Genomic DNA, 23,732 nt, shown 5'->3' with positions numbered 1-23,732 from the left:
GATTTCTTCATTCCTATTCCCAAAGGCATCCTAGGAAAGTAACTACACTTGAGCAAGATGTTGTTTACTATCCGAGTGGAATGTGGATCAAGCTTGAATGGTTCTTCCAAGTCTTCCTCCATTTCAATTGTGAAGATTGGCTCCATGGCAAATCCCCACATGTCCTCTTCATCATTATCATGGTTTAATTCTAAGAGTGATTGATCATTTATTGCTATTTTGAGTGGAGAAGCATGTATAGTCATAGGAAGCCCTTGATAGTTCAACCTAATCATTTGATGAAGTGAGGATGGTATTGCACCAAGCTCATTTATCCAAGGACGTCCAAGTAAAAGGTTAAATGTAGGTTTTATGTCCATAACATGGAATTCAACCATCTATTGTATTGGGCCTGTGGTAATTGGTAGCTTAACAAGTTCACACACCGATCTTCTCAAATTGTCATAGGCCCTAATGCTTTGTTTTGTTGATTGGAAATCTTTTTCTGGATTTAGGCCTAAGTATTTTGCCGTTCGTAATGGGCACACGTTTACCACCGACCCATTGTCTACCAAAGTTAGAGGGATATTGTATCCCTTGCATCCCATAGTTAAGTATAACGCATTGTTGTGGGTAGTGTCTTTTAAAGCACTACTACAAAATTGGCCAAAGAGACCATATTAAAATGGCCAAAGAGACTACCTCAGGGGTGGTCTCTAGCTCACAGGTCTCTTTGGCCTAAGAGGTCATTTCATCAAAAGTGGTCTCTTGTTTTAAAAAGAGAAACCACTTATTTAGAATAGATGGTCTCGGAAATAGGTGGTCTTAGTTTTTCAAAATCTAAGACCACCTATTTCAGATAGATGGTCTCTTTCTTTCTTTTTTTATTAAAAAAAATTATTAGTATTTTAATATATATAGTATCAATCAAACAAAAATACAATTCATTAATATTAAAAACTATACACGTAGTTTACACTTACAAAAAATATACAAAACTAATAGTAAAAAATTCATTAATACTACAATCAATAATTCAATATTATTCAAAAATTATAAAAAACTCATTAATGCTACAATCAAGACCTTTTAAGCATATCTTGTGCCACCAACCGAACAATTCAACAAACACAAGCATTAATCTTCTTCAATTACAGTCTTGTATCCCTGAAAATTTTCCAAGAAAAATCCAAATTTAGCACACAATTATAAAAAAAAAATTAAACAAACTTTTAAATTATCAATTAAATTTACAAAAACCGAAATTAAAAAATTAATTGAAAACAAAAAATTAAAACAATAATGAAGGCAAACAATTAGACACCATGACAATACCATTCACCTGACATCAGCAACAACAACACACCTTAGCAGCAGCTCACTCCCTGCCGCCCCACCCACGACCCCTTAACATCACCAACAACCCATCACCGCAGCAACACACGCATACAACAGCTGCTCCCCGCACAAACAACAGAAGAACATACAACCCACTTCTTCCATTCCATCTCGCACTCACTCCCACCAATTTGCCATTCTCCTTCACCTATTAGAGCACAACAACTGCAGCAATTCATCACCCGCAATCGACAATTTGATCGGCAAAATGAAAGTGAGAATTGCAGAATTAAAAGGTCTTAAAACCCTAGAATACCAAGCTAAAGGAGAGAGAAAAGGAAAGAGGAGAACGAATGTGGCCGGTGGTGGGTTGTGGTTGCGGCTGCGGTAGTGCGTCCCCCTCCAAACCCACACCACCAACAACCCACGCTCAGGCTCACGCACACGCACACACCCACTCCCACGGCCCAACACCAAATCCTGATCTACACCCACCCGCAAATTCTAATTTACCCGCAAATAAGTTAAAAAAAAAACCTAACTAAAACCCAAAAAAAAACAAAGAAATCAGAAATCAACACAGTTCGCAAACCCAAACTATCCTAATCAAAGTGATTCCATGTCAATCAAATTCCGGAAATCAAAATAAATCCACCCACAAGTCTAAACAATCAGATTCCAATTCCAATCAATGCAAATCTATACACAATTAAATCAGGCGAAATTCGAAACCAAAATCCAGAAAACAATGAAATAAAAATCATACCTAAAGAAGAACAATTTTCTACACCTTCAAGAGTAACATCATCTAAATTGAAAGAAACCAAATCACAAAATCCAAACCCTAAATTAAAACTAAATGAAATCAAAATCGAAACCCTAACCAAATTATACAAAGTAACAACAACAACAACAAACAACAAAAAAAAAAAAAAAAAGAAAAAAAAAAAAGAAAAACCTGGTTAGGAGCAGCGCTGCCATAAGATATCTAGAGGAGGGCCGGGCTGCGGTGGGTGAGGGCATGGCGGAGCGAGGCTGCACTCATCTTTGAGGAGAATGGAGAAGGATCGAGATGTTGAAATTTAAAACCAAAAAATAATAAAATGGAGAGACCATTTATTTTAGGGAAGTGGTCTCTCATTTTTTAAAAAAAATTAAAATCAAAAAAATAATAAAATGGAGATACCATTTATTTTAGGGAATGGTCTCTCATTTTTTTTAATTTAATTAAAAAATAAATAGGAGAGTCCATTTATTTCTAATAAATGGTCTCCAGTATATTTTTATTTTCTAAGATACTACCTAAGAGACCATTTATTTGAAATATTTGGTCTCATGAAACATAGAGACCATATATTTAATTAAATGGTCTCTTATTTGAGGTCTCTTTGAACGTTTTTGTAGTAGTGAAGGAAAATCATCATTAGTGAAAATGATTGACTTGTCGGATTTCTCGCTAGTAAGCAAGCTAACGAGATCTTGAAGGGTTGTGTCTGTGCTTACTGACAAAGCCGTTAGAATGTTCATGAGAGAATTCCTATGTTCTTTAGAAGTACTTAGGAGTTCCCAAATGCTAACATTCGGCTTGGATTGGCGAAGTTGTTTGACCAATGGATCTTCCACCTCAAGTGGAGGTGGTATTGTATTTTGTGTTTGACCTTGAGTTTGATTTTGTGTGGTCGAAGATCCATTTGGTGGTGGTGCTTGGTAGACTCGCCCAGAACGAGTGATCTATCTCATTTGGGTTAGTCGTAGGACACATAAACCAACTTTCTTATAGAGGCTTTGGATGTGCCTCCATTTCAAGATTTTCCATGAGTTTTGCTTGATGTCATTGTTCATCCAAGGAGAGATTCGATAAATCTTGCGATTTCCCCAAGAAATGATCCCGGTCAAGCGCTCCATTTGTTTCATTTTGTAAACAAGATGAAAGTGGGACGGTGGCATACTTAGAGACATATAAGTCTTGAAAGTTGTCGTCCCATAGTCCACATACTTCATTAGTTGCCCCTATGGGTATTGTGGATAGAGGTTCTCCTATGGGTGTGATATAGTCTAAAGGATTGAACTTATCACTTCCCAAATGGTCTTTATTGATGCGAAACATCCCTAAGGGGGATGCATTATTGTTAGGTTTAGGTGTGGGAATTCTCCCATCGTCTACTAAATCTTGTATTTTGTGCTTTAAAACATAGCAACGTTCAGTATCGTGTTTGCTTTTTCTTCAGAAAGATCATCTTCAATCCTAGTAGCCAGATAATAGACCTTTTGAAAAGTGTCTAGACCAAGGTAACGTAGATGTTTATCGTACTTTTCATGACAGTTGTCAATGAATTTTTGTACTAACTCAAGTTCAGGAGGCCTTTGGGCAAGGTGGGCCGCCTTTTCTCGCCATCTACCATAGAAAGCAAGGAAACCTTCATCGTCGCCTTGCTTAAGCATCTCGAGTTCGCGTAAAGTTGACTTGAACTCTACGTTACTCTCGTATTGGGTGATGAAAGCCGAAACTACATCTTCCCATGTTGCTTTAAATTTTTTATCTAGCCCATAGTACCACTTTCTCGCGGTTGGGTCTAGTGATAAAGGGAAAGTGAAGGCATAAATCTTAGGATAAACTCCCTTTAGTGCCATAGTGCCAGTAAAACACATTAAATGATTTTATGGATTATTGGTCACCTTAAATATTGGTAAGTCCGTAGCTATAAACTTTTCTGGTAAAGCAAGTCCTGGGGGAGGAGCAAACTTTTCTGCGTCAAAGTACTTGTTCCCCATTGTAGAACGAAGAACTAGCTTCTCCAACGACTTTTCTTTAATGGATAATTGCTCCATCTTTTCTTGTAAGGCTAACGCTTCAACTTTTTTCTTTTCAACATTTTTCATCTTCTTAATTCTTCTCTCCTCGGCCTCTTGAGCCTTTTCCTCTCTCATACGAAGAATCTCTTGTTGAAGTTCTTCGACGGTTGTCATTGTTGTTGGACTAGGATTAGTTGTCGAAGGAAAATGGTTTGAAAGGGATTTGATCTTTGGGTGGTAAACGTAGAATTCGAGTGCCGGGGGGTCCTCTTTCCTAAGCTTGAAAACGGCCCTAAAGGAGTACGAAAAGATAAGTAAAACGATACGCTTGTTTTTTTAAAGTACAAAAAAAAAGAAAAAAGACGCAAAATATATTCAAACAGATAACATCGCCCTTAACAATTCTTCAATAAAGATATTGTTCGGACGAGTCAATTTGTTTTTTGAGAAATCAAAACTGACTCGTCCAGTGGGCACGCACAAGTGACTCAGTTGCGCGCGACTGCCGCTCGCAACAAAATTACTTGCGTTGGGAGGGGTCGCGCAACTTCTTGAGTTGCGCGAGCCACCTGCTCGTAACATTTTTTTTAATTCGAGCGTTTTTTTTTACTTAACCCTTTTTTTTATGTTATCCTTTGAATATGACGCTAAATCACGAAGAGACAACTTCGTAATTGGGAACCTAGACCAAACTAAAAAAAAAAAGAAGACTATCCTAACACGTTGCACATAGTTACATAATCACATAAGCATGTCATAAGTCAAGATTCACGCAATGCCGTTCTAAGGTCAAAAAAGGCTTGGGTGTCCAAAGTTATCATACCTTAAGAAACGACGCATAAATCAACCACTTAACGGGTTAACCCATGACATCGCCCTCCCAACATTTTGTTGGTGATATGGGTGGGATGATTGTTATTGATTTTGGGATATACGCCTAGTGTTGGCGACCCCTAGTCAATGAGCCAATCCCTAATGGTTTAAGTGTGCTATGCTTATGCATGATGCAATGTTTCTTGTTTGGTTTTTACTCTTGTGCAAAAGGAAGATATTATGCGTTCAAGTCTTGCTCTCTAACTAGAGATTATCTAAGTTAATTCTCGTTATAACCCATAGCCAACCTAGTGTTGGATACCTTGGACCATAATTACGAATTAATCATGTAACCTCTAAGTCCGTTGTGGATTCGCCACTGTAAGGAGGGTGATCCCATCGTAAGGGGTACTCTCTTTAAATGCCCTTGGCCACTTAAAAGCTTAGGACTTTACACTTGTTAGGGTGTAGTAGGATTTGAATTCCTGATTGTTTGGGGGACCTTGAATTAGAATTGATTCTATCATCGCGCTTTTTTGTAAGAAACAAGTAGGAGTCGCCAATGAGTTTTAGGAAAAACTCATAAACCTCGTTCATGCTTTTCTTCCATGTGGAGTTCATGGAATAATTAGCACAAATCATAAGTTTACCCATGCCCAAATTGGTCTATAAACCAGAAATGAGTTCAGGAGCGAGGGTACTAAGATATCATTACTTTTAGAGGGGAATTGTCATCCTAGCCCTAGTACGGCCTCTACTAGCTCTTCCTTTTTTACAATTTCATCACCAAACAATATATGCAACGCGATACCTAAACCTTTGTTAGTTGATTTTATTTACAAACATTAATTCACGTAGGAATTACATTGCAAAAGTCATTATTCTTATTTAATAAATGTAGACACCTAAAAATGTCTCCCCAAAACCAAACCCGATGATGAACAACCTTTCACCGCCACTATTGGTCGGGTTCAGTATTTAATCCCGAGAGTGTTTAAAAAATCGTATTTGATTAAATTTGTAATTTTGAACAGTCCATGAATTAGTCTTGATGTTTGGTAAAAGCATAATTTTAATTTCAGCCCAAACTTATTATTTAATTTCAGCCCAAACCTTTCTTATTTTTGTCCCAAACCTTTTATTTACTTTATTTAATTATTTTCTTATTTTAGCCCAAATAATTATAAATCAGAAAAGGCCCGAAATTATCAATCGGCACTTAAAATGCTGAACGAAATTAAGGTTAAAAAATGTATTTAGACGGAAAAGCGGGCTGGGAATTCTCGCGCCAAGGCAGGTACCCACCGTGTCACGGGAATCATTCCCGTCTGACTGTGGGATTTCCCGTGACACGGGAAATCTGCTGTGACACGGAAATTTCCGTGTCTTTTCCGCGTAAACCCTTAACGCGTTTTCTTCCCCGTTTACTAAAAATTTCCCGCGTGACACTAAAACTGCACCGTGTCACGGGAATGTTTCCCGTCTGACGGTGGGACTTCCCGTGTCACGGTACAGTTTGCCGTGTCGCGGGATACTTTGTTAGGGTTTTTATCATTTTAGGGTTCTGTGTGCTCCCTCAACACATTTTCTTTATAAATACCCCCTCATTTCTGATGTACGGGGCATCAATTAATTCTCTATTTTTCTCTCTTCTTGCTTTAGCCTAAACACTAGCCCACCCTTCTTATTTCAAAATTCCTTCTTCAAGTACTCCAAGGAGTTCATACTTTACTCGTGGTTCTGTCCTTAAGCCAAGGCGTGAAAGGTAAAACTGTTTGAAGGTTTGGCCCCAAATCAACTCTACTTTATTTAATATAATTTAGTTATTGTTTTATTATTATTTTCTTGAAGTTACTAACTCGTTTATTATTTTGTAGTTGCAAACAAGCAGAATCAAAGTAAGAATTATGTTCCTTTTATTTCTATTATTTTTCTAACGATTTTTGTGTTGTTGGAATTATTGCTAAATTGCTTCCAATATTAATGTTTATTCTATTATTTTTATTGATCACCATATTGCATGTTTAAAGGTAATATGTAATTGAAAATCACGCTTAATAAGATAATTTGGACAACCAATTTAGGTTCCTTTTTAATCTTGTTATTAATTCAAGTGATCACTAATATTTTAGAATTATGTGTTGCATTAATATTAAACTAATTTAGCTTAATAATAGTTTGGAGCAAATTGAATCTTTGTTTGTATGCCTTTGAGATCGCAGGAATCACTTTTCACTATAAGAATCGAGTAGAGGCCAATACGGGCGAATGTGACTCCATGACTCACTTCGTACCATCATCCCCGATCCTCCTTTTGTGGTTCCGAACCATATGGAGTTAGTAATCTCATGGATTATGAATGGGGTGTAACCTTCACGGGTCAATCGTTGTTGCCTTCGTTGTCCTTTATTCGTGGTTGCCGTAAATGATCCGTGAACGGTTTACAAGTTCCTTAAAAACTTGTTGGCGGCTCCCTACTTTATTTGTCCCTAATCGTAATGTCAATTCCCACTTCCTATGAGTGCCAAGCATATTCACAACATGCTTAACGTAGGCGCACTTCAAACGACGTCTACAATAATATTCGTGAAAAAACAATAAATAAACAATATTTGCCTTGGCTTAAGTGATCAACCAACAATTATTTAATTCAATTCTAATCTTTATTTAACGCAAGATACTATGTGGAATTGATTAATTAATTATTTTAAAAGTGATCAAATAACACTAATTAATTAATTAATTAAAGTCCTTTTAAACAAGAAAAAGAAGGTGATTTAACTAAGTGCTCGGGAATTTACCACTTCTCTTTGTGAGATCTCCGTTTAGAACACTTATGGACACCATCTTGTTGGGGAACCTCCACCGTAGTAACAAAGTATCGAAAGGGTGAGTGTTTAGGACAAGAGGGCTAGGTTGCACAAGTTCACAAGTTACTTCGCCGGAGTTTAGGTTAATTTATGTCTGTTGAAGCCTCGTTTTAAGCTCGTATTTATAGGGAATGATTAGGTTTAGGGTTTCGAGCATTCTGCTGCAGCAGGTTTCGCGCGCAACAGATCGAGTTGCGCGCGGCATCCCTGTGCAAGTTATAGAGTTGCGCTGCTATGTGCAGCGCAACTAATGGTCTTGCGCGCGGCTTTATGGTAAGATTTGATTTTATATTTTCCGTATAATTTCCGAATAACTACAAATCTTCCGCAACGCAACTTTCAAAGTTGCGCTGGGTGTCGCGCGAAACTGGATTAGTTGCGCGCGGCAGCCCAGCACGCCTCTGTGAGATGCGCGCAGCTTTTCCAGCGGCAACACTAAGATTTAACCTAGGCGCTCCTAAATCCGTCATTATTAGTGTTTAAGCACGGGCTTAAGCCTAATTACGATCGGGTTTAGTTAATTGGACCTTTGTTTTGGCTTTTCCTTTAATTTGGGCTAGTCTTTTGTGTTTTGTGGCTTGACCAGTTATCCATAAGTATTCTTCACTTCGATTCAACACGAAGATGGTTTTATTTATCGTCATTGCACTTCCTGTCGGGATAGGAGGCCAAAAGTAGATGTCTACAGTTATACATTGTGATTTCCGTGCGATGTGCACTATTTTACTTTGCAAATATTATTTATGAATTAACTTTGCAAGATGCGATTAGAGGCAAAGGTATGTGAATATGTGGAATGATTTATTTATTACTCATTCATGGTTTTTGAAATAGAATGAGTAAAGGAAGAATTCAAGTCTTATAAGACGAGGTAAATGTTTTAGGGTGCCTTATGCACTCAAGGTGTTTATACACCGAGGTAGTTAAAGGAATAAATAATAAATGTTGCTTGTCACTAATAAATCAAGAAATGAAATTGGAAACTTGTTTTACTTGATTGAATTGATATTGGATTGATTGTATTGTTTGCATATGAGTCATCACCAAGTCTAAACTTGTAAATCACGTAAAGTGCAAGATGGATGAGCAATAAAACTCTGGATTGGTGCACATCTGGAGTAATGACAATCAGGGGTTGGGGTACACAGGGTATTAGCCATGCACTTTTCTCGAGGTCGTCTGATCTACGAGTCTCTTATTTCAAAGGCCCTGTTTGGTAGTAAGCTTAATGGGGGTATATTAGCTTATTTGACTAACTTTAGCTAATTGACTTGTCAAACAAGCTAATACAAGTGTTTGGTAGTAAGCTTATTGAAAGAGCTTATTTCACTAAATAAGCTCTTTTTGAAAAAGCTCATTTTAGGAGCTTTTTCAATTAGTTTATTCATTAATTATTGTGAAATGACACTTATAACCTCATTTAATTTAAAATCCTATCTAAACTACCTACCCCACAATTAGCTTATTGGTCATTTCACATACTCAATCACTTTTAACTATCAGCTATTTACCAAACACTTTTATATAATCAGTTAATACAATAAGTTAGTCAAATCAGTTAATAGAATCAGCCAGACGAAATCAGCTAACTCAATCAGCTTCAGCTTTCAGCTTTCAGCTTTCTCCCAAACAGGGCCACATACTTTTCAAATAATACTAGGAGTTAGATGAGATCTCATACTAGCTACGGTCACGAAGTCACGCCCATGGTCGTTGGATGTTTATTGATGTTTCCGAAAATAGGCATGGGGTTTTCTTTTATTGATGTTCCAAATGGAGCATGGGATGGACAACCTTGTCTATTGCTTAATCCAATTATTAAAATAAAATGATTTAGCTACTATTAACTAGTGAAGTCTTAGTAAAACTGATAGTTGAGTCGTGTGTTAAGTCTTTAATGTAATGATGCGTGATGATTTATTATTAGTAGCATGCTAGGGATTTCTTATTATAATTCGCAGCTTGTATGTACTCAGCTTTGCTGAGTGCGTGCTTTTGTGTGTCTTTCTTTGGTCATGGCCTTCGCCTTTCAATGACCCTGTGATGATCCAATATTTACACTTGTAATATTGGGGAGCAGATTAACCACAGGTTCATACACATGCATCATCCGTATCTAGGTGGTGGGATATTGAGTGGAGTGTTGGTTGCTTTTCTTATTTTTATTGATGTTTACATTTGAAGTTATTTAAACTCAATTTCACTTTTATACTACTTTTATTAGTTTGAGTTTTGAATAAGGGTCTAAATGGTTCCAAGTTGTAAGACTTAATTTAATTTTGTTTGGTTGTTTTGAAACTTATTTAAAGCTGATTTAGTTTTTTTTCCGCTGCTAATTTCTGATATAGCCTTAACGTTTGAACACCTGGCGGTAGCACGCCAGTAATTCTCTTGAATATTGTTCAGGGTCCTCACAGGTTTTTGAGAATTATTGGGGCGTTACAGCCACAAAGTAGTACGGCTTTATTAGGAGGGAAAGGAAAAAAAATGGAAGAAAGATCAGTAGTAGTCATGCAAAGCACCCATAACTAACAAGGTAAGAGAAGAGGACACGTCACGCCAAGCTAGAAATCAGACAAAATTCACCCCTCCAAAAAAAAGGGAGAAAAAGGGGAAACGAAAAGACATAACTAACCCAGGTGATTTGGGTGGTCCAATTCAGGGGGCTAAGGGTAGAAAAGGGAAGTCACTATTGCTAAGTGAATAGTAAATTTGGTGCTTGGGACTTTTGTATATGTTATTGTAGATTAAATGCATAAATTTTGTAAAGTCTTGTCTTAAGAAAATTTAAAAGTAATTTGCTAATGTCATGTATAGTTTCAAGACTTGGATCTAATCTCGCTCTGAGATATTTAACTAACCGATAATGATTTGGATAGAGAAATTAGAGATTTGTTTGTTTATTTTTTGGAAAAATTGATTCTAATAATCCCACCTTTGGCTGATTCGCTGTTAATAATCCTACTTTTAGATTATTATTTAATAACCCCGTCTTTACATAAGATCTTCTTCTATTGGTCCTTCACTTGTTTGTAACTGATTTTAATAGGTTAACATGCCACGTGTAACTTTGTGATTGGTTGTAAAATTATATAAAAAAATTAAATGAATTCAACTTTTTTTTTTCAAAAAGATAATAAAATCAAACTAGCCATTTTGAACCCCCCACAGCGCATCCCATCCCCACCTCCCATCCACCCTCCGGCGTCCCCTATCCCCTCTCCTCCCCACCACCGCAAAACCCCCTTCTTCAACCCTACGCGACGAATCGCCTCCCCTTCCCCTAAAACCACCATGATTACCGCCCTCTTCCCCACGATTACCCTCCATTTTACTTTATTATATAATTATTTCTTCCCACCATTTTTTATTTCTGGGTTTTAAGCAAGCCTTTTAATTTTTTTAGAATCGCAATTTTTTCATCAAAATATCAACATAATTTGATCAGGTTTTTTCCTTAATCAAATAAATTCCCACCCAATTTCACCTTTAGATCTAATGAGTGCTATTTTAAGGGTAATTTCAAGCAACTAAATGTATCATTTTTTGAAGACTCTTCTGCCACTGCTGATTTGCAATCATTGTTAAAAATCGTGAAGTTGTCATGTTTGTTACAACCTCCATTGTTGTACTCACTGGTGATGATTTCTTGCTCATATGGAAGAAATCCAACTGTGGAAAATTTTTAGTGTTGTATCATAACTTTTTAAAATTAAACAAACGTTTTTAACGTCGGGGAAGGGGGAATGGTGTTTTCTAGGGTGGGGGTGGGAATCATGGGGGTTTAATTTTATGAAGGGTTAAGGAGGAATGGTTGCTACAAGTGTGGATGGGGGTGGCGTTGGTGTTTGGGGTGGTTAAGCTTCTTTGTTTTTTTAATTTTTAAAATTTTTATGTTTTATTGTTTCTTTTTATTTTTGACCATTTATATAGTGACACGTGTCACTTTAATCACACACATAAAAAATCAACCTAATGTACAGGTTACCGGTTACAAGGGATCAATAGAAGAAGATCCCATATAAAGGTGAGATTATTAAATAATAATTTAAAGGTGGGATTATTAACAGCAAACCGGTAAAAGGCGGTATATCAATCTAATATATATATTTTAAAGGGAGTTTTTCCTCGAGTTTTTAGAGAGCCACGTAAGATTTAATTTTCTTAGCACGCCATGTAGGATTATAAATTTAAGTGAAGTGTAGGGAATATTTCAAGCATTACCCCAAACTTGAACCCCACTGTGATCATACACTTAAGCATGGTGGCGTACAAAGGGAAGGAAGCTAGAGCAAAAGAGTCGCCAACAAGTTTTAGGAACTTGTAAACCATTCACAGGGTGAAGGTTACACCCCTTAATGATCCATGAGATCGTCAACTCCATTAGATCTGGAATCATGACTGGTAGTTCGGGGATGAAGGTACAAATCCAACCTAAAAGAGATTGAACCTGCCCTAATAATAGGCCTCTATTTTATTCTGCTCGTATTCATATGCGCTTTCTGACTAACATGCAATCAATAGGATTAATCCCAAACCTGTTTAATCTATGTTGGTTGAATATTAATGCACAAATAAAACCTATTATTGGCGATCACTTGAATTATAATCTAATTAACCCTAAAAAAGATTATTAATTATCTTATTAAACGTGATTACAAGTACAAATTCCCTTTAAACATGCATAAAAGGTGTGATCAAGCAATAACAATAAATATAATCAAGCAACATAATAATCATCATAATAAACATAATTATAATAATCATAATTATGTTAAAGCATAATATTAATAGCAAGATCCTAGGCATGATACTAACAAGATTAATAACAAACTCTAGCATGTCATTAAGCAATAAAAATCAAAACTTTAACCCTAACATGATACTAACATGAAATTTAGGAAGAAAATGAAGCATCGCAGGAATCACAATTGTCATATTTGATATTATAAATTATAGTTGTTACCCTAAACATGATACTAAGAAGATCAAAACGCCCTAACATGACACTAGGAATCATAATATCAATAAATAAATTAAAGCACTTACTTGGATGTCTCGTATCTCTTTCTAATAAAAAAATACACACGTCAGTAACTTCAAAGAAAATAATAAACAAACAATTAAATTAAATAATTGAAAGAAAGAATTAAGAAAGTTTAGACTAGATTTGGGACCAAACCCTCAGAAATATCAAACCTTTCACGTCAAGGGCGAATGCAACTTCGAACTATGCTAGGTGTGCCTAGTGCTAATGTTGAATTGTATTTGTAAAGGCTAGTTTAGAAAGAGGGAGAGAGAATCAAGAAATTCTTGATGAGAATTGGTAGAGAGAATAAGAATTGATGATGGAAAATGGAGAATTTAGGAGGCTGTTTATAGAGAAAATCAGTCGGAGGTGATAAAAAAACGAATCAGAGTTTTGAAAAGAATAAAACACAACCGCAGCGCCAAACACGCGCCTGTCGCCAGATGCTGGAGTTGTCGCCAGACGCCAGGTCTGTTGCCAGACACTAGGCCTGGCGTCCGGCGCTGCAAGACAGTTTTTGCGGATTTTTTTTATCATATCTTTTGATTCAGAAGTCTAAATAAGTCATATAATATTGGAAAGCTCTTAAAGTCTTCTTTCCAACCCAATTGGAATCAAATTAAAATCTTTTGTATATAAAAATATATGGCCGAAATAGTGAAAGGGTGTCAGTTTTGGATAGAGTTTCATATCTCATTCATATCTTTTTCGTTATAACTCGGATTTAATATTATAATGTATCATTGGAAAGATAATTTCAAGATCTATCCAACCATATAAAATTTGAATAAATATTATGAGGCACGAAAATAAAATCTGAATATATTTCACTTCGTACAAAACAAGGATTCTAAATATGAGTAGTTTTTTTCAATTTCAAACTCTTTGAAACATAATTATCAATCCTAACTCCATTAGGATTTAAGAGAACTTTCTAGAATATTCTAGAAGACTATAATCAATCCTAATAGCTTTAGGAATGATAATTAATAATAGGCCCTCCTCTAGATCATTGGGCCGTAGGTAAAATCCGGTTTGAGTCCAGTTTAGTATTTTGGCCATAACTTCCTCATTATTCATCGGAATTGGGCTTATAATATATCGTTGGAAAGGTATTTTCAAGCCCCATCCAACTACACTATTATTGGACCCTTTTAATGGGATAAAACTTAAATGCACGTTTTTCATAAATAGGGTAAGAAAAGAAATATTTTCAAAAACAGAAAGAAGAGATATTTTAATAAAACATCCTCATCACTAGACTTTTCACACTTTCGCTATGTTCAATAATCAAATGACATGAAAGGTTTTCATTACTGGGTTTGGTTTTGGGGAGACACATTTGGGTGTCTACAGGTAGCCAATTAAATAAGAGATTATTGTTATGAAATATTCTGTGGATGCCCATTATACTCCTTGTATCATTCCAAAATATTCTAGATAGATCTAGGGTTTATATTCTTATCTAAGAAAACCCTAATTATATTGTATATATATAGTTGTAGGCGTCGCTCGAAGTGCGCCTACATAAAAGCATGTTGTTAATATGCTTGGCACTCATAGGAAGTGGGAATTGACATAATACGATTAGGGACAAATAAAGTAGGGAGCCGCCAACAAGTTTTTAAGGAACTTGTAAACCGTTCACGGATCATAAAAAGGCAACCACGATAAGGGACAACGATAGGCAACAACGATTGACCCGTGAAGGTTACACCCCATTCATAATCCATGATATTACTAACTCCATATGGTTCGGAACCACGAAAGGAGGATCGGAGATGATGGTACGAAGTGAGTCATGGAGTCACATTCGCCCGTATTGGCCTCTACTCGATTCTTAAAGTGAAAAGTGATTCCTGCTATCTCAAAGGCATGCAAACAAAATATTCAATTTGCTCCAAACTATTATTAGGCTAAACTGGTTTAATATTAATGCAACACATAAAAAAATATTGTGATCACTTGATTTAACAACAAGATTAAAAAGGAACCTAAACCATTGTCCAAATTATCTTATTAGGCATAATTTTCAATTACATATTCCCTTTAAACATGCAATATAGTGATCATAAAAATAATAAAATGAACATTATATTGGAAGCAATTTAACAATAATTCTAACAATACAAAATCGTTAGAAAAATAATAGAAATAAAAGGAACATAATTCTTACTTTGATTCTGTTTGTTTGCAACTACAAAATAATAAACGAGTTAGTAACTTCAAGGAAATAATAAAACAATGATTAAATTAAATTAAATTAAGTAGAGTTGATTTGGGGTCAAACCCTCAAACAGTTCTACCTTTCACGCCTTGGCTTAAGGACGGAACCACGAATAAAGTATGGACTCCTGGGAGTGCTTGAAGAAGGAATTTTGATAGAATAAGGGTAGGCTAGTGTTTAGGCTAAAGCATAGAAGAGAGAAAACCTAGAGAATTAATTCCTGCCCCGTACATCAGAAATGAGGGGGTATTTATAGGAAAAAAGTGTTGAGGGAACACACGGAACCCTAAAATGATAAAAACCCTAAAAAAGTATACCGCGACACGGCTCTGTGTACCGTGACACGGGAAATCCCACCGTCAGACGGGAAAAATTTCCGTGACGCGGAAAATATTTTAGAGTACGGGGAATAAAACGCGTGAAGGGTTTACGCGGAACGGACACGGAAACTCCCGTGTCATAGCAGGTTTCCCGTGTCACGGGAGATCCCACCGTCAGACGGGACAGTTTCCCGTGACACGTTAGACTATTGCTGTGACGCGGGAATTTTTTGTCCGTTTTTCCGTCTAAATTCATTTTTAACCCTAATTTCGTTCAGCATTCTAAATGCCGATTGATAATTTCGGGTCATTTCTGATTTATTATTATTTGGGCTAAAATAAGAAAATAAGTAAAAAATAAAAATAAAAAGTTTGGGCTAAAAATAAATAATAAAACAATAAAATAAAAAAGGTTTGGGCTAAAATTAAATAATAAAACAGTAAAATAAGTTTGGGCTGAAATTAAAACTATGCTTTTACCAAACATCAAGACTGATCCATGGACTATTAAAAAATTGAATTTAATTGAATACGATTTTTTAAGCACTCTCGGGATTAAATACTGAACCTGACTAATAATGACGGTGAAAGGTTGTTCATCATCGGGTTTGGTTTTGGGGAGACATTTTTAGGTGTCTACAATACCCCATTATATGAAATAGAAATAGACTGATCTATTCTCTATCAATCTCTCTTATATTTCTCCCTATTTTATAACACGTTATCAGCACCAAATCTTTAGCCAATTGAGCATACAATACAAATAGCACTATAACCAAGAAAGCCAAAACGAGAACCTTGCACGTTTGATACGTTTTATTATAGTCATATATAACAAAGGTATGCATATACTCCATAGTTGTTTATTAGTTTCTCTAAATCTGTGTAGATATATACGAAGTACATATTATGTAGTTGGATTGAATGTGCTATATTTCACGACAAACGATATTTCGTATGAGAAATTTTGATGTACTATGATTAATTTGCCTAACTTGTATTGATTATTTGAGTTCTGTAGTTTGTATTAATAGAGTCACTATTATTTACACGTTCTTTGCATAGTTATATTATTTAATTGATTAATTGAATTGAATATGATCAAATCAATAGTCGCTTACTTCTGTGATTGATCAAATAAATGATATAATTATTGGCCTTATATATTGATACCAGGTGGTCTGTTTAACCCAATTACCCACTAAAATCTTGCTTTATTGGATTTACTTTTTTTTATTTTATTAATCAATACATTATCAATTATATTTTGCGTCAATTCTTTACGCCGATGGCCCGATAATGTTACAAATTAAATCTTTCAATGTACAATAATTTACTTCCTTATCTTTTGATTAATGATTTGTATGGTTATATCAATTACCCATTACTTGTGGGTTTGGTGTTTTAATGAATTAAATTCTTTTTCAGGTTATAAGTTGTAGGATCGATAATTGTAAATTTGTAATTGTATATCGATAATTGTAAATTTGTAATTGTATAATTACGAAGTCTGCGATTTTACATAATAGTTTGATATATGTATTATTAGATTCTCTCTAATTTCTGTATAACTTACTACCTTTGAGCGATTAATTAATCGTTCATTAATTTATTTAGTATGCTATACACCTCTATATATACCTTTATAATTTCTTTACGGACTAAAGTTTCTTAAAGATCTTTGTGGATGGCATCTCTTGACTTGATGCCTGAGCATCATGTTATTATTTCTTTATATACACTGTATATTTATTATTTTGTATATTTTCAATATCAAATTATGCTACTCGTATTAAACGGTCTAGCGTACAAGAAATCAAAGTAGCCTGTACAATAAAATGATCAAACCTTGACCACTCTTGATTTTACTTGAACAATAACGTGATGACTCCTTTATGTTGTTGGGTCTCCTAGCTGTATCCAAAACAATTGTCTTTTGTCTTATATAGTTCCTTATAAATGTATTGCCAAGTGTGATAAATGATAGCAAAGTTTTTAATCATTGACTCTGTTAGAATATACTTATCATTATATTCTTTATATATGTATCATATTACTCATAATTATCTTGAGTTATTGTATTCCTATCATTTTGCTAGCAATTAGTTAGGTTTGCTTGGTCAAAATTTATCCCACTTGTTAAGGGATTCGGTTAGGATATTTAGCCTAACTTCATAGCTTGTATTTTGTAAATTTTCTAGTTTTTATAATACAATCTCCACAGAAATAATTTTCTTCAATCTGTTTTGAAGAGGCTATGGATCTTGAAAATGGTAGCTAGGACTTTATAACAATTATGAAATGCTATATACCATACTTGTAGATATTTCAATCAAATAATACTCGTTCATTGATTAAATGGATAATTATGCCACTATAATTTATCTGTTTTATGATTTGGCCGCCTTATTTTTAGGGCTATCATGAATTAGCCTTATCGTATGATTTTATATTTTGTTATGTGTATGTCATTGGTTCACTAATAATAATTTAAGAAGATTTCTTTTTTGACAAAACAATTTAAGAAGATTTCAATTACTCGTGATATGACTTATTTTGAATATATCTATTTAAGATATTCCTAAATCCGCATTTATAATTTTTACTTGTTATGCTATGTTTATATCTTGAACTCCATATTATAGATTACATGCATTTGGTATATAGGTATAGTAAGTTCACTCCTAAGGAAAGTCGAACTAATTTTGATTTGTTACGGAAAGTACATATTGGGTGATAAGTCTATCTAGTGCTCAAGGAGCTTAACTTTGATTAAATTACTGAATTTGATGAATATGAATTAAACTTTGTGGCCTTATAATTTATGAGTATGATTTGGTTCTTTGATGATATGTAGCATTGTTTTTAATCACCCATATTAGTGAGATTGCTAATATTTGCATGATGTCATAACATCCATTAATTGATGTGTAATTCTATAAATAGAATGTCAGGAGAAAGAATACACAATTTTATTTTGGATATTGAAGCGAATTTAGAATTATGAATAAATGTTAATTTTGTTTACTTATGTTTCCAAAGATTAATTTTAATTTGGCTAGTATAGTTGAGTGGATCGAATAAGGTATGTTTTGATTAAAGCTCGAACTGATTATGTCATGTCTTATGTTACCTTCTCTTTCTGAAAAATGTAGATGGATTGTATGTATTCTTGTACATATGGACTTGAAGTTCCTTAATTAATTAAATATATAGCAAAAAGTGTGTTATGTGTTCAAGTAATTAAACAAGACATTGTGAGAAACTTGCTTGAAAAATGTATTTATTATGCCCATAATTTTAGAATTTTCAATATAAAGATTAAAAAATTGGGCAAGAGTTACGAGTAAGAATTTATAAGAATACTTTTATTATGTTTGACACATGCATTGCTAAAAGAATTTATAGCTTGAGAAGAGAATGGATTTAAAGATTGTTGGACTACTTTTATACCTCCATATGCAAGGATTAGGGGGAGATGATGTTTATTCCATTGTTTTTATGTAATTCTTGCACATGAATAATTAAACATGTTAATGGTAAGTTTGGTACATACACTAGCCTAAATATCAATAATTTATTTAATAGAGGTGGCCACTAATAATCTAATATTTAGAAAGATACCATCCTGAAGATGGATATGAATAAATGTCATTACCTATATACTAGCTATAAATGTTTATATTAAGTTGATGTCCTAGTTGGATAAGATCAGTTGCTATTGAACTAGCACACCTGAAGTATGGTAATGCAAAAGGTTACAACGATAAGAATCCTTGGAAGAGCACTAATTGACAATGACAAGTTTGAGAAAGTGACACATTTTATGTATCTTCTGAAAAGATCATTTCTAATATATTAAATGTGATATGATTATATAAAGTACTCCAGAAGAGTATAAAATGTTGTCCAACAAGGTTAGCATGTATCAAGATTACAATCAATGCTCCAGTGGAGTATGAGTATTACTTAATTGTCTTGCCAATTGTAGAAAGAAACACATTGGTGTACTTATATTACATCATATTCATGGCCATGCATAAGGTATCTCTAATAAGGTGATCACCAATATTATAAAATTGACCATAATATAAATACTAAAGGAAAAGTGATTGGATATGATAACTAATAATTAGGCCATCCGGGATTTAATAAATTCCCGTTATGAAAACCTGAAGTTTCATTTGATATGAAAGAAATAATGTGCTGACAGTCTCTCATGTTAAATATATGAAATAAATTAAATGGCAAAACATAACATTGAGATTGAGCTATATTTAGATTGTGATTTTTAATAGTTTGTGTTAAAAGAAAAGTTCAAGAGATAATATATTGATTTTTCTGAATAATTGGTGACCAGAAGTTCACTAGAATAATTTATATGTTGAAAAATATTAGGTGACCAAAAGCTCATCACGTACAAGTTATATGTGAAAATTTTAAGTAACTAATATTACTATCAATATCTAGTGATCCCGAAGATCACCACCTAGTGAAATTACAAGAAAGTTTATATTTGTATAACAATTCTCTTGATTGGGGCTATTGTATGTCAGCACATAAGGAATAGATAAGAAATTAGCAACTGCACAATTTATTACCCCATATTAATATTGATCTCTAGAAGAGAACAAAATTTCATTATTCTCCAGAAGAGATAGATCTTTGTTGAATATATATGATTATCCTACGAGATGAAATTTGATGCACATGAAATTATATTCTAAGTTGGTGAAGAATTGCCCGAACATTTGAGATATTTTACCAACTTAGAGGGAAGAATTGAAGTAAGTTGGAAAAATTATAATACTATAAATAGTAGATCCCTCTAATGATACTTTGTAAAGTTAAATGCATGCCAACTTTTGTATCAACATACGTTGCACATCTATGATTTGATTTGTATACCTGTAAGCGTCGTTCGAGGTGCGCCTACGTTAAAAGCATGTGTGAATATGCTTGGCACTCATAGGAAGTGGGAATTGACATTACGATTAGGGACAAACAAAGTAGAGAGGCGCCAACAAGTTTTTAAGGAACTTGTAAACCGTTCACGGATCATAAAAGGCAACCACGATAAAGGGACAATGAAGGCAACAACGATTGACTCGTGAAGGTTACACCCCATTCATAATCCATGAGATTACTAACTCCATATGGTTCGGAACCACGAAGGAGGACCGAGGATGATAGTACGAAGTGAGTTATGGAGTCACATTCGCCCGTATTGGCCTCTACTCGATTCTTATAGTGAAAAGTGATTCCTGCGATCTCAAAGACATACAAACAAAATATTCAATTTGCTCCAAACTATTATTAAGCTAAATTGGTTTAATATTAATGCAACATATAATTCTAAAATATTGTGATCACTTGAATTAAACAACAAGATTAAAAAGGAACCTAAACCGGTTCTCCAAATTATCTTATTAGTCGTGATTTTTAATTACATATTCCCCTTAAACATGCAATATGGTGATCATAAAAATAATTGAATAACATCAATATTGGAAGCAATCTAATAATAATTCTAACAATACAAAATCGTTAGAAAAATAATAGAAATAAAAGGAACATAATTCTTACTTTGATTCTGTTTGTTTGCAACTACAAAATAATAAACGAGTTAGTAACTTCAAGGAAATAATAATAAAAAAATAACTAAATTAAATTAAATAAAGTAGAGTTGATTTGGGGCCAAACCTTCAAACAGTTCTACCTTTCACGCCTTGGCTTAAGGACAGAACCACGAGTAAAGTATGGACTCCTTGGAGTACTTGAAGAAGGAATTTTTAAAGAAGAAGGGTAGGCTAGTGTTTAAGCTAAAGCATAGAAGAGAGGAAAATATCGAATTAATTGATGCCCCGTACATCAGAAATGAGGGGGTATTTATAGAAAAAATGTGCTGAGGGAACACACGGAACCCTAAAATGATAAAAACCCTAAAAACGTATCCCGCGACACGGCAAACTGTACTGTGACACGGGATGTCCCACCGTCAAACAGTACAAATTCCCGTGACGCGGTACAAATTATGTGTGACGCGGTAAATATTTAGTAAATGGGAGAGAAAACGCGTTAAGGGTTTACGCGGAAAGGACATGGAAATTCCCGTGTCACGGCATGTTTCCCGTGTCACGGGAAATCCCACCGTCAGACGGGAAATTTTCTTGTGACACGGTAAACAGCTGCCGTGGCACGGGAATTTCCAGTCTGCTTTTCTGTCTAAATTCATTTTTAACCCTAATTTCGTTCAGCATTTTAAGTGCCGATTGATAATTCCGGGCCTTTTCTTGATTTATTATTATTTGGGCTAAGAAAATAAGAAAATAAGTAAATAAAATAAATAAAAGGTTTGGGCTAAAATTAAATAATAAAACAATTAAATAATAAGTTTGGGCTGAAATTAAAACTATGCTTTTACCAAACATCAAGACTAATCCGTGGACTATTCAAAAATACGAATTTAATCAAATACGATTTTTTAAGCACTCTCGGGATTAAATACTGAACCCGACCAATAGTGGCAGTGAAAGGTTGTTCATCATCGGGTTTGTTTTGGGGAGACATTTTTAGGTGTTTACAGAAGCCCCCACTTTGACTGAGTTTGTAGAAACGTCAGTTTCAAAAACGATAGTCAAAGTAGTCGATAGGGACGGAGAATGATTTAAGACGTCCTGCGATCCTAAATCACTCTGTATGCGCCGATACCTGCAGAAAAATGTTAATTCCACAGATAAAAGAGTAAAGGGATAGAATGCTTATCTGACACCAATGTATCAGTGACAAATGAGTTTGGTAGTTTCCTATGCTTGAAGGAATCCACCGGATGACGTTCGTTGAAACGCTTTCCATACGTGAGGAAAGCCGGCTGAGGAATTTGGTAGCTTTCTAAGCCTGAAGAAACCTACCGGATGATACTTTCCATGCCTGAGGAAAGTCAACGTATGAATTTGGTGTCATTCTATGCTTGAAGAAATCCACCGATGATGCTTTCCATGCTTGAGGAAAGCCGACAAAGGAATTTGGCGGTTTTCTACGCTTGAAGAAAAATCCACCGATAACGCTTTCCATGCTTGAGGAAAGCTGACTTAGCGGTTTTCTATACTTGAAGAAAAATCCACCGATAACGCTTTCCAAGCTTGAGGAAAGCCGACTTGGCGGTTTTCTATACTTGAAAAAAAAATCCACCGATAACGCTTTCCAAGCTTGAGGAAAGCCGACGACTATTGTAATCGCTGAAATTTGCAAGTGTATGATGGTTCGATTATCCCCGAACGTGGGCCGTAGATAATTCACACCTTCAAGTCGATTATCCGACCATATTAGGTGTTTGAAATATCGACAAAATTGATTTTGACGCTTCCTAGGGGCAAAATAGTAATTTTGATACCCTTCAGCCGTAAGTTAGAATTTTCCGCGTAATTTTACTGAAAAATTAACTGTCCAATTTGCACGAAAAATCGTGCAATTTTGGTCAAAATGCCAGGAATATTCGTTAATAGCTTCAAAGGATATGCAGGATAGGCGCAGGACCACCGTGTCATGAAAAAATATTCCCGTGACACGGCAAGGGTCCTCGTCACGCGGAGCAAATTCCCGTGACACGGGAAATCTGTTGGCTGTAAATCAGTCAATTGGCATCTTTGACCAGTCCAAACCACGTGCGCCATGTCAATATGTTACCGTTACATGGTAACGGGAACCGTCGCACGGGAAACGGGATGTAACGGGATGCTTTTTTTTTGCTTTAAATTCAAGCTTCTCTCTGCCATTTTCTTGCTATTTCCTCACTTCCTCTTCTCCATTTTCTTTTTTTCTTCTGCTCAAATTACCGAGCCACGGCAAGGGTTCACCGGCGCTCGGAGTTTCTTCCTGTCAGACGGAGTTCTTACCCGTGGCGCGGCGATTCTGCTGTTTCTTATTTCCGTTTTTTTTTCTTCACTGAAATTTTGCTGCCGCTCAATTCTGCGCTGCTGTTCAGAGGTCGGTTCTACTGAGCAGAGCTCCGTCAACCCCTGGATTCACCGTGACACGGGATTTTACCTCCGTGACACGTCATCTGTTCACCGTGTCGCGGCGTAGCATTACCGTGTTGCGGCGGCTGCTCTGGTCTTCACGGTTTTTCGAGCTTTTGGAGCTCAAATCTTCATCAATATTGCTCTAATTTTTTTGCTACTTTCTTCATTTTTGGTTCTCCACAAGGATCTATGTAAGTTTCCCTTGATTTTGCCTCGAATTTGCTTTAAATGAGTAATTTCATGAAAAATCCTTAAAAATCAATTCTGGGATTTTTTGACTTTGAGGTTTATGTTAAAATTCTTGCCATGAATTTACTTGTATATGTATGTATGCGTGTTTGT

Source organism: Chenopodium quinoa, unplaced genomic scaffold (genome assembly GCF_001683475.1).
Source record: "Chenopodium quinoa cultivar QQ74 unplaced genomic scaffold, ASM168347v1, whole genome shotgun sequence".
Classification (NCBI taxonomy): domain Eukaryota; kingdom Viridiplantae; phylum Streptophyta; class Magnoliopsida; order Caryophyllales; family Amaranthaceae; genus Chenopodium; species Chenopodium quinoa.
This window is presented reverse-complemented; position numbering follows the sequence as displayed.